Here is a 13,121-nt window from a genome sequence, read left to right as displayed (position 1 = left end):
CCCACCACCTCTTCATTCAACCATCTCTTTAACTTGTTAGAAGATTTAAATCGATTTTAAGGCCATTATCGACATATTTTAAAATAAACATGAAATGCAACAGTAGGATATTTGCTGCAAACTTACTGTTTAAATGCTACAAACACCATCAGCAAGTGCGTTGCTTGGAATATTTTGAGTGCATAAGCCAGTTATTAAAATTCAGTGCTTGAACTGGTTTTCAAAAAGGCCGGTAGTTGCATGGGATGGGCAATTCCTCACTGTGCTGAGATGGGTACATCTGAAGGCATTTCCAAATCCCACACAGCAGCCTGGCCACAGTGTGGTATTCCAGCCAAATAGACAGCTCTTCACTTCCCAGGTTGTCACGCTAGAGAGTTTTCCTTTGTATTTCTCAAAAGAATATTTTTCCCATGCACACTTAGAAATTGTTTCTCAACACTCTGTTTTCCAAACTTGAGATTTTACCCAGGAGTCTTCTGTACATGGCATCCCTTGAATTTTGTGGGACTGCAGCTGGGCTAGGACATTGGCCTTTACAGAACATCCAGACATCAAAATTAGATATAATTTTCTCTGGGATATTTTTGTTCGTTTGTTTGTTTGCTTGCTTGCTTGCTTGTTTTTAGTCATAGCCTGTAAGAAGATTCATTGTCTCACTCTTCTGTGACTCAAAGTTGGATCAAAGAATTTTCTTCCAAATTTCAGTAGAAAAAAGGGTCTTTTATGAGCTGAGATCAAGCATGAAAGCTTTCAGCCCTGGAGAAGCTTGGGAGGGATTTACAAGTATTTGAAATTGAGGAAAAAAACCAAACATGCCAAGAGTACCTTCCCTGACACATGGGGAAATGAAGTTCCTGCCTCTCTTCCTGCCGTGGCCTCCGGTTAAATCAAACTTCAACTTTTTCAGAGCAACATGAATAGGGCTCAAGGCTAGATCTTCCACTCACTTTTTGCTGGCTTTCTGCTAGCTGCCTCATTCAGGTTCACCTTAATACAAGAGAAGGAAAGCGAGGAGGGAGACATAGAAAAAGGAAAAATCTCTCCTTCCTCTCCTAAATGTAAGTGAATGACTGTGCTGAACCTCCAACCCAGAAATGCTCTCCTCATGCACTCTGATGGACAGCTCATAGTCCAAGGGGACTTTTCAAGAAACTTGAGGGGTTCACAACACCCCATGCACACAGTCTCTGTCTGAAAACTTTTTCTCTTGCAGTTGTGCTGGCCTGGAGCTGAGCTCAGCTGCCACCTGAGGACTCAGCTGGCACTGAAGCAGCAGGATGACTGTTCATAGCTTTGCTCTGATCCTAGAAATCCAGAGTAATGCCTATGCTTAGCTTTATACATCTGGGACAGAATCACAAGTGCATGCAATGTCAGAGCCTAAGCAAATCAGTAATATTGGGTAGCACACCAAAAGCCGCTTCCCAGTGCTGTCAGGGATTAAAATATTAGTGGACTGTGCCTCAAGAGAGCCATGAAAACCCAAAACACTGTCCGTACATCACTGACTGTGATCTGCTTGTTTGATTAAGATCTCAAGATCAAAGCTGGATAAGGGAGAAAACCCTTTCCACAAAACCTTCACTTTCTCAGAAACAAAGAGATTATTCTGCCCAGTACGAAATGAAATCACAACTTCCTGAAATAACATAAAGTGCCAGAGCAACCCACCCTACAGGAGCACAGACAGCTACACTGAGAGAATGGGCAGCTTTTGTAGACAAGGTAAGGATTCACGTGAATCTGGCCAGTTCTGGGCCTTCAGTCACAGCTCCTGCTGACGACGCGTATACCACAGATCAGGAATACTAAGTGCCAGTGTCTGGTTTTACTTTCTGTAAATGAAAAACAATAACAATTATTACTGTGCTGTTGATCAGCATCCCATTTGTGGAAGCTGTTGAAAAAAGAACTAAAGAACCTTTGCTTTATAGATTGAATTCAGAAATAAGACTAAGCTATCATAAGGTTTCCTGCCTTGGAATCCAAAATCTGGAACTTAACACATCTAAACTACAGCTCATGTTACTTTCCACATGTTAGTCATTCCTAGAGTTCAAAATATGTTGATTTGCTTAATATGAATCCATTAATGTGCTGTATGAACATGTATTTACTGAAGATCACATCTGTGCTTTGGCATATTTATAATTAGATGCATGGTTTATCAAGCAGTTACAGAAGACGTGTATCTGGCTGTGACCCACTTAAGGATTCCAGCCATGTAACTTCCTTTTTTTGTGTGTGTGTGTAAACTAATCTACTATTATACCACTATTTGGAATGCTATATTAAAAATTATGTGTGTTTCACTATGAATGAACCTTTTTCTAATAATAGCATTGCACCTGAAGTAATTAAATAGCTGTAGAGCTTATAATCACAACAGAAATTGGATTCTCAGTTAGCATTTTCAAAGTCCTATTGATGAAGATTCTTACTGATTACGATTCCTATTGATTGAAAGTGATTTTAATCAGTTCAGTTGTTTTTTTAGAGGATTGACCACAAAATAAATACTCTTTTCCCGTATGAGAATATTTGCATTACTAGGACCCATACAGGGATGAAGCTTAAAATTCAGTGTTGGTTTACTTTGCCTAGCTGTCTTCCCTGAAAAGAGAAAAACAACTCTTATTTTAAGACACTCAGCACCATAATTCTAAATGCATGGGCATATCCATCTCCTATGGATAAGACATCAGAAAATTTTTTACATTCCATTTCTGAGACTGCCATACAGCTCAGCCTGTTCAAACATCTACTTGCTTGAGTTCTTAAGCACTGAGCAAGCATGGGAATCAACAGTAAAAAATGAAAGCTAATGATTTATCAAATGTAAAACCCAAATGCATAATTTCACTACATAACAAGTTAGCTTTCTAAAAGACTATTGATTTGTTTATATTATGCACCTGTAGTATTTTCCATTGTTCTTTTTTTCTGAGATGTATAAACCTTATACTTATGGCAAAATTAAGCAGTGGTGTGGAATAACTAATGAGCCATTCAGATTACTTCAGCCTTCACAGGGGTTGTGGTCCAGGATTTCTCAAACCTCGTATCAGTGACACCCTCAGCCAGATCAGCTGTCTCAATCCATGATTCCACCCCATAGTGGTTATTGGTATTTTACCACAGATTTTAGTGACCTAGAGGAGAATTTCAGTGGGGAGAGCATGAGCTAGTGGCTCTGAAGGCATTGCCATAGCATTGCACAAACCAAACAGCTGCCTGGATGGGGGCTGTGAGAAAACCCAGTGACTGGCTCCATTTCGGAGGCATGAATTTCACCCCAGGAGTGGAAGTTCTGCCACCAGTCTGCTTATTCAGGGATGCATGGCAATGAGCTTCATTCAAATCATTAAAGAACCAGCACTGACATCTCCATCCAAAAAAAAATTCAGTTGCAAGTCAGTCAGGTCTGGCCTATGGACTACAAGACCATAATACATGGTAACATATCTGAGTCAATATTGTCCTAAACCACAACACCTTCCTAATTTTTACATGATCCATAAAAGCATAGCCAAGTCAAAAATTCCATCACAGCAGGGAGTACTCACTTTCTCTCACTCTCATGCATGGTATAGACAGGCTTACAAAAAATGACTGTAACTGGAGCCCTGAACACCTAAACTTCAATAAAGGGCAATTGTCAAAATACTGTAGATTGTAGATCTAATATCTTAAATATCCTACTGTAGATCTAATATCCTAAATGGTTCCTTTGCACAGTAAAATATCTTTGTTTAGGCATTATAGTGCACAAGTCTTCCTAGAAGGATCTTGGTTAAGATGAGCTGATGTTCTTTCTTTTAATCTTTTAGCACCCTGACTCTGTATGTTGCTATTTACTGTCAACTCTAGAATCCTGCAATATTGTGACTTCATCTTAGCGTCTAATATCAGGTGGGGGATGTGCTTTGCTCCCCTGGCATTGTAATGCTATAGCTGAGGACAAAAGGTATAACATCTGCAAGTGTTTTGATAAATCAGATTGGCTAAAGATTTTTTTTATTAAAAAAAATCAAGTGAATTAAAACCATTTGGATAGTGTGATAGATAAATTATCAGAGAAACTGCAACATACAGAAAAGATTCAGGACTCAGAGTCTGGCAATTTCTTTAAAATTTCACACAAGTCGAGATGATAAACAGATGGCACAGTTAGGAAAATCTAGAAGGCAAAATATAGCCCCCATGTCACTTTAATGATGCCTCTGCTTATCACAGCCTATATTTTAGATCAACTTATAAAGTATTTTTCTAAATCATAAAACTCTCTTGAGCTCTATTTGCTAAAGACAAACTGGTCTGTAAAGATGCATCAGTCAAGCAGAAGATTAATTCCTGTTGTACCAAGTTGTTGTTTTTGGCACAGAAGTCAATATTTATAAGACAGAAAGCAGCTGTAGTACGCAAGTTAGCATAGTGCATAAATCTTTGCAGCAGGTTATAGCGAGATGATGATACTATCCACAGGTAACACGATGGAAGCACTGCCACAACAGAGCCTTCCTAATGGTGGTCATCCATTTACCAGTGTGAGCCACGCTAATGAGGTCACACTGATTCACTTTGTGTCATTTCCCCTTTGGAAGCAATCAGCCCAAATATAAACCAGTAATACATTAGAAGAGGTCACCCAGCGCAGTAGCTCTGTAAAGAGTGAGCTGTTTGTATAGGACTCCGAGCCAGATCCAAGCCTGCCTGGAGCAATAGGGCATGCAGCTACTGACAACAGGGCCTGGGAAGCAGATTAACCCCCTGTCCCCTCAAAAGCTGGCTGAGGTAAAGCGCTGCTCTTGGCTTTGCCTGTGGTGCAGTACTTCATCCCACCTCTCTCATCACCCCGGCACATCGGCCGTGGGGCCAGCAGGCAAAGCAGGGGGTTAACTCTCAATTTTCCTTCTGCTGATTGAAGATTTTGCCTCCCGCCTGGTGGTGCCAGACCCCATGGCAGCTTTGGGGCAGCAGAGGGATCGGGGCATGGCACTGCCAGGAGCTGTGGCAGATGTGGTCCTGCCTTCCTCACAGGGGGACAAGAGACTTGTCCTCTGACAAACATGCAGCCCCCCCTTCCCCATCTCTCCACCTCTCTCGCCTACTACACCAGCAGCTTAACTGCTGGAGGCTGGGGGGAGTGTTACTAACCACTCTTCCTTTCGTTTGTTTTTTTTTTCAGGTGACGAGACATGATGTGAAGCCCATTGAGGCCAACAGGACCATTCCCTTGCTTGCAACGGGTTTCTCACCATTGCCAGAGCTCCTGGGTCCAACCAAGGGGCTTGGTGGGGACCGTGCAGCACTGCACTCCCCCTCAGTGCTGCGCGTTGTCTCTGGGGCAATGGGACACCCATCCTCCCTTTCCTCACCATCAGAGACCTGGTGTGGTCAGCAGCAGGGTCAGGGCACAGTGGCTGGTGACTGACCAGCCAAGTGGCCCAGGCAAGCCCCTTCCTTCCCCAGCCTCAGCTTCCACGTCTTCAGCCTGGCAATCGTTCCCTTCCGTGGCATACGATGAGCTCTGCGGAGGAGAGGCTAGAGCTGATCTAATTTTGAATACCCAAGGTTGTAGAGATTATCTGTATCTTTATCAGCCTTTTTCCCTGTGCTGAAGTTGAGGATATCAGATCCCTTGGACAGTGTTATCCCTAAGACTAGATGGGAAGGAAGTTCAGCCTGGAAGGGTACCAAGGTATTTGCCTCCCTTCTTGAGAATCCTGTCATGCCAAATTTTGGTCTCCTGGTGCTGTTCACGTCAGTCAGTGCAGTTACTCACATACAAGGCCGTATGCAGTTTCAAGCCCATGGCTTTCTCTCTAACCACTGCTGCGCTCGTTCTGACATTTCCAGCCTCACTTGACCAAATTATATGTGGTTTTAGGCGAAGATGTTCGAAATTTAATGTTGAATAGATGCAGATTGAGCCCACATGGGAAGCAGGAAATACAATAGGAATGTGCAACTCCATTATATGAATTCATCAGTGTACATTCTGCATGCTTTATAAATTTCACTAGCATAATCATCTCTTTCATTCCTAGAAGAGAAAAAGCTAGCAAATATGAATTTCTTTAAATAGGCGGCAGAAAGAGATTGACTTGAAATAAACAAAATAGTTGAAATTAAATTTTCTTGGCAAGATTTGCTTGTGTTGTTCATCAAATAAATGTACATTATGTCTTGCACTGTTACTCAGCTGTGATCCTATAATGTGTTCTCTGCATCCTGTCAGACATATGATCCTTTGTCCCATAATAGACCCAACTATCTCACAACCAGCTGAGCTCAGGGTCATCCCAGGGTCAGGCTGGTTAAAGATGGCTGTCAGTTCACTGCCTGACTCACAGACGCACTTTAAATCACCTTTATCTTACTTGTGCTGATGCTTTCCAGCCATCACTGTAGCAGGAGCTGTAGCGTCTATGTACAATGTAGTGAAATGTCTTGTAGCATCCCTGAAAATTTCTCAGTGGATATGCAATGTGCAATGTACCCAATATAAAGAAAGTGCAGCTTGATGTATAATGTGAAATGAGAACTATTTCAAATACCTTTATGCAAGGTAGCTAAACAATACGGTTCTCATCCATCCTGCAAATGAAAACAAAAATTCAGAGGGTGAAATATCACCTTTCAGATCAGAAATATAATTACTACTTTGCCTGAAATTTCCAGCAAAAAGAGTATTTGCATAAGAAGGACAGATAATCTGGGAAATGCATCACCTGATGTTTTTATTGTGATAAATACCTCCCTTCAGCTCCTGATGCTATACAACTTCTTAATGTTTGTCACTAGTCTCCAAGGTATAGAAGAAAAGCAGGCCTTAATTGTAAATTTACACATGCTTTATTGCCAGTGCAATGGCATGAACACATTTAACAGGATTGTCATTCCAGTTAATTATGCTGATTCTGACATGTACCTATCACATCTAAAATTGATAGTGCCTTTCGACCAGTTAGTATCATCAAAATATGTTGTGTCTTTCTCTCTAAGGTTAAGCGTGTTAGGGGCCAGAGAATGGCAGGAGAAAAGAGTCCCTGCATACTAAGTAAGCGCCTCTAGCTCAACAGCCAAACCTCCTTTTAAGAGAACTGGAGGTAGCTCAACCCCAGCACATGTTCTGCATTTCTATGTGTGCTCCAGCCCCAGCCCACCTGCCCCAGGCAAAGACAACGATCTTCATTATGCCTAATAGTAAACAACACCATCCCAGCCCCTCGAAACTCTTGGCCTTGTTCACAATGTGTAATACCAGGCACCCAAGCAGATGGTAACACTTATTAAAGATATTAAAGCAGAAGAAAAGACGGCAGCAAAGGAGGCAACTATTAGAAAAAACTTTGTGGCAAGGGAAAAAATAATTTCCATGTTTTCCCTGCAGCAGAAGTCTGAGTCTGTGAATTCCAGACTGAAGAAATTGGGGGAAGACTTGAAATCAACAGCAAACCACAAATGATTATCAAATGAGAGTAAAACACCATCCTTACCCTCAGCAAGGATGATCAGATCAAAGCCTCAGTTTACAACTTCACACTGAAAAGGCAGATAAGAAATCTTGGGAAACCGTACATCCTCCTTTCCTTCCCACATACCCCAGTATAAATCTTGTGGGGCACTCCAGAAGGAAAATGGAGGTACATATATCTTACCGTCACACCTGGCTGACAAGGGTAATATTTTCAGATTGTCTAAATTAGAGGAAGGAAGGAAGAAAGGAAGGAAGGAAGGACAGACATGTTTGCTTTTGTAAAAAATTGATAAAAAAATTTTCAACTCATTCATTTTCTATCACGTGACCCACATATATTTTAAAGAAAAGCAAGCTTTTGTGCTACACCCAAAAGCACAAAACTGTGGGTGATAGGATCCAAGCTAGAGTAAACAGTGCAGAAACCTGGAAGAAAGAACCTAGAGGAATTAAAAAATACATCAAGGAACAGCAGCCCTGTTGGGTGGTCATATGAAGTGCAACTTGGAATACCTCTCCATGCATTATAGCGATTTCACATAGTGCCTGGGAAAGGAAGAGATACCACCACCAAAGCCTCTCTGCTCTATGCTGTCCCCCTGCTCCTGCTCAGCCTGGGCAGCAGTTTCTCCCTCCGACCACTCCACTGCCCTACGCCAATATCCTTGGGGACAGTAGCAACAATGGCCAGCAGAGCCCCTGCACGGTTGTCCCTCTTCTTTCTTCACATCAGCCTTGCCCTTTTGACCACCCTCATCCTAACCTGGATTAAAGCAATGGCAGTGCTGCACCAAGGGCTGGAGAACATTAGCTCATGAGGTCTGGAAAACTGGAAAGGCTTGGAGCAACAGTGAACAGATCTTGAAGAGCTTGTCTCATAGGTGTGGATAAGCACCTGGGAAACATCTAGATAAAGCTTTACTTTTAAAATTCTTTTAAATAAGAGAGTAAGCTCTCTTCCCTGTTTTCCTAATAAGAACTTTTGCAGCTCTTCACTTTTTGAGTGCACCCAGAATTCATTTTGCTGGTCAAGAAAAAGCAGTATATTCAGCAGTGGTGTTGTGGCTAAGCACACGTACTCCTACTCACAATTAAAGGGATGTTCACACGTGACAGCTCAAGGAATGTCCTTCAGATCGAGCTGACAGGAATTCTGGAGCAGACTGTGGTGCCTGCCTTCGGACAAATGCACATCAAGCAGGTATGTCTCAAGGCAAGGCTGCTGACAGACTTCATTCCTTTCTCCCTCTTCTCTTTGAGCTGAGATAGTGTTGACCACAACAACTTTCAGGGCTACTTCCACAGTCCTTTTTCTGATAAACTCGCCATTGAAACGGCTAGGCCGTTTTATATAGCACAAATATAGCAGGAGTTAACCTTTTGTGATGAAAGGGAATTTTCTATTTGATGCCTGCTGGCATTTTTTTACTTTAAACATTTTACTACAATAAAAAAAAGTCCTACCCTCTGAGATGTGAACCATAAATCTTAGATTATTTAATCTTCACTTAAATGCAGATTGCTTTTTTTCCAAAGGCTGATATATATTCCTTGCCCTGGAGTATACTTAGAGACAAACAAACCTAATTTTAAGGCTCAGGCTGGACTCCATCACCTTTAGTGCTGCTGCTCCGAACTGATATGGAATTGCACAAAACAAAAGACCTGCTTTAAGGATTAAAAGCATGAAAAAACGTGCCTTATTCTCATGAATCCTAAGGGACACACCCATGCACCCGTAGATCACTCTCTTCCTTCAACATGGACACTTCAGACATGTTAGCACGCAAGGCAGCTCTCAAAGGTGCTTCACCGAGGAAAACGGCTATTTGAATTTCCTCTGTGAAGCAAGAGCACCCTTCTCGCTCTGGGGTTATGCGCGGAGTGCAGGCACCAGGGGTGCGGGGGACCCTGTACAGCTGCGCGGCGACGACTGCCGTCCCCCATGGCTGAACACACACGCTGCCCTCAAGGAAGGGGCCGGGCTCCTTTCGTCTCCTCTCAGCCAACACACACCTGAATGCAGTTAATATTGCTCAGCTCTTCCGTTCATCTCCTGGCCAGTTTTTCAGTCTCTAAGAGGAAAGGAATTTTATGAAATAAAGATCTAAGGGTTGAAAATGTGTGTGCAGAGGAGGGGGGGAAGTGTGACAAACCTTGCAGCCCATGTGAAAGGTTGTTTTGCTTCTAGGCCAAAGGGGAGGAGGCCTGATCCTGCTCCCGTGCTAGATAAGCAGATATCCTGCAGGCAAGCAAAGCTGGCAACAGGCTGAAATCATGGTGAGAGTTGAAAAGCTTGTTTTTCTATATCCACAACAAACCAGAAATGTTGACAGAAAAGCAAAAGAACATCTGCTCGTGCTGATCTATGAACGCTTTCCCTGGCTCCATTAACCTCCCTTCTTTCTCTGTCTCTCTTTTTTTCCTAAACTGAAAATCATCATTTTAAATGTTCAAGGCTTTCATTTCTCTATTAATCAGATCAAATCTCCTTAGCCACAGTTAAAGTACTCTGTGAGGTGCTTCGACCAAAGATCATTTGCCTTGCAATTGGAACTCATTTTTAATACAACAGGGGGGAAATAGAGAACCACAGCTTTAGAATCAATATAACTATAAATTACATGGAAAAGGAAACGGTAGCATCCTAGCTTGAAACAACAGATTTATTATCAAAGAGGGTAGTATTGTATTGACAGAGTACATAAGTTTTATAAAGAAAGAGAGGAGACACACAGAGAGAAATCAATGTTAACATGGGCTCACTGTTGCTTTAAATGCTGCATTTGTAGTAACTAATTTTCACTTATTATTTTAAATTGTAAAATGTCACATTGAAAAATAGTTAGTGGCTCAAAAAATCCAGTCTGCAGTATTTTCTAAGGCAAAACTCCAGTGATTTTAATGAAAAAGGTCTGCAGAAGAGGGTCCCATTATGTGTTCTGTATTTAATCCTGGTTAAGACGAGTTACTAAAGGGTCTTCCCCATTCCTGTATTTTGAACAGGATCATAGTTGAGGTTGCAGCTAAGATCTGTATTTAAACCTCAGTGATTTGCATTTATTTTGATTCACACCTACTGGATAGGGTGAGCAAAATTGTTCATCATGATAGCAGCAAATATCTTAAATGCATCGTCTTCCCCCTCCACAAGCAGAATTGCCCTGTGGTTGTTCACATATACGATACAAAAAAACCTTGAACGTCTGACCAGATTTCTTGTTAGGTTTCCACTGCTTTCAGTGCACAGTCTGCCCTGCGTCTTCTCAGTGAAAAGGAGAGGGGAAATTTTTGCCCATTGTTGAATACGGAGTTTGCAGTTAGGGCCTGATCCAGAGCCCAGGGTAATGGGTGTGTCGTCTTCTGTTTCAGCTCCAGTGAAAGTGGGAGTCAACCTGTATGGTTGACTGGTCTCGAAACTCATCACCATGTTCAAAAAGGGGATTACATGGAGATTATCTGGATTTCTAGAGTCTCTCGTCTGATTTGCAATCAAACCGTTTTGTTAGAGGAGCCTCAGCAGAATTTTCAGTGGTTTTTGTCTATGTTCCTTAAATGCTTCATGATGCCATTGAAACCCTGGGGTGAGAAAAGTGTGATCTGAAGAGAGAAAAGTTATCTTTACTGGTGGATTACCAGGTTCAATGAGCCTAATCTTTTGATTTGCAGACCTGTGGGTCTCAGATCAGCTGAATCTCGCTGGGCAATGAGCCACAGCAAGTCCCACTCAAAGCCGATGTATGCATGGAGTCGGGTACAAGCTTCTCTGCTAACATTCAAATCTTTCAGTTTGTGAGCTGACTTGAAAGAAGCTCGGTGAATGCCTCTTTAAATGAATCTAAGCTCTCGGGGAACATACATGTTCTTATGGGTAAAGACATTGCATGTTTCCTGTGCAGTGTGAGCTGAGGTGTGTCACTGAGGCTAGGTCTTTTCAGACCCTTTTTGCTTCACCCTCTATTTTCATGATCATTGCCTTGCCTCCTAGCACTGTCAGAAATACAAAAAATAAAATGGGGGGGGGGGGGATGTAATAAACTGCAAAGCTCCATGGGGTCCTGCCTGGCTGCAATACCCACTTCCATGTCTAAACATATTGTTCATGCTAATACTGTTTGCTGGAAGGAGTGTTCCTACAAGATAGCATTTTTGTACAGTGAAATATGCGTGGCTTTTCAATGGCTCAGCTCAGATGGGATGACCTTTCAGTTTCTAGACAGTGTTATTTTTTTTTACTTTCTTTTTTTTTCCCAGCACAGCATGAGGAACACAACACTACCCCAACCAATGCATTTTGTTTTATGATCCATCTGTCATCAGAACCATGCATGGATGTTAAATCCACTAATACACAGAGCAGTGCTGCAGGGATTTTATTTCTTGCAAAATAGACTAGTCCGGTTAAAGTCTCCACCTTTGCTGGGTGCTAGCAGGAATATTTTACAACTACACTAAGAAAATAAATTGAGGCTTGGATGGCATTTCCACTGCAATGGATGTTTTGCACAGGAGTTAGTTGCGGTAGTAGACCTGTTGCAAAAGTCAAGAAAAAGCTTTGTTTTATTGGTACAGAAGAGTTTCAATTAAAAGTGTAGAAATCCCCACCCCTGTGGCTTAGCCCCTTCCATAACCTTCACCTTCTTATGAAGGCAGTGAGAAGTCTGGACAAGGGGTTATTCTCTGAGACTCCTCCGATGTGCTCCCCCCAGTCTGTCCCCAGATGGATTCTGTGATTTACAGATGTGCTTTGCACCTGAAGGCTCACTGGTGTGCAGTGGAGGAGAGATTCCCACTCCCCCCTGCCCCCCATTTCCACCGCCAGCCTCATCCTCACCCCCATCTCTTTTCATTACTTAATGAACCTGGTCTCCTGTGTTTTCTCTGCTCTTTATTCCATGTCACAGGGGCTGAGTGACTGCTGAAGATGAGAGGGGATGAGGAGTGTGAAGAGGGAAGCTTCTGCCTTTGGTCTGAGCCTGACGGGGAATGATGAAAACCACATGGGCTATGAAGAAGTCCAGTCCAACTTTCTGTTTACCGAACTCCCTAAAAACGTCAACATCTGTCACCAAGTTACCCCTAAAAGGGGCACCCCCTTGCTACAGGGCCCCGATGGCAGGTCCCATCCCTCTTCCCCCAGCACGGGCTGGAGGGGTGTTGACAGAGGGAAAGGGAGGTCATCCGGGATTTGGTGATGGCTGTATTAATAGACAAAGGAGATCAGAAGCCATACCCCCGGCTCAGCGCGGCGGCGATGCCACCCCAGGAGCGGCCAGCCGGCCCGCAGCCTCCCACCCAGCAGCCAGCCGGCAGGGACGGGACGGGACGGGACGGGACGGGGGCTGCCGGGGCACGCCTCGGCTGAGCTCGGTGTTTGCTCTCCCTGCAGCCGGGGGCCCTCAGGAGGGACCCGCGGAGCTGGGTGCGGGAGAGCGCGGCCGCCCGGCACGGCGACCCCCCCGCCCCCCCGCCGCCCCGGGCGAGGCGCGGAGTAGCGCGGAGAGGCGCGGAGCGGCCCGGCGGCCACGGCCCCGCTTCCTCGTTATTACAATGCACACAACGAATTTTCCTCGTATTAGTCATTTCCCGAAGATCAAACCCGAAGACAGCTGCGAATGCAATCGATCCCTAGAAA

Source organism: Harpia harpyja, chromosome 1 (genome assembly GCF_026419915.1).
Source record: "Harpia harpyja isolate bHarHar1 chromosome 1, bHarHar1 primary haplotype, whole genome shotgun sequence".
Classification (NCBI taxonomy): Eukaryota; Metazoa; Chordata; class Aves; order Accipitriformes; family Accipitridae; genus Harpia; species Harpia harpyja.
Note: the sequence above shows the minus strand (reverse complement) of the source record.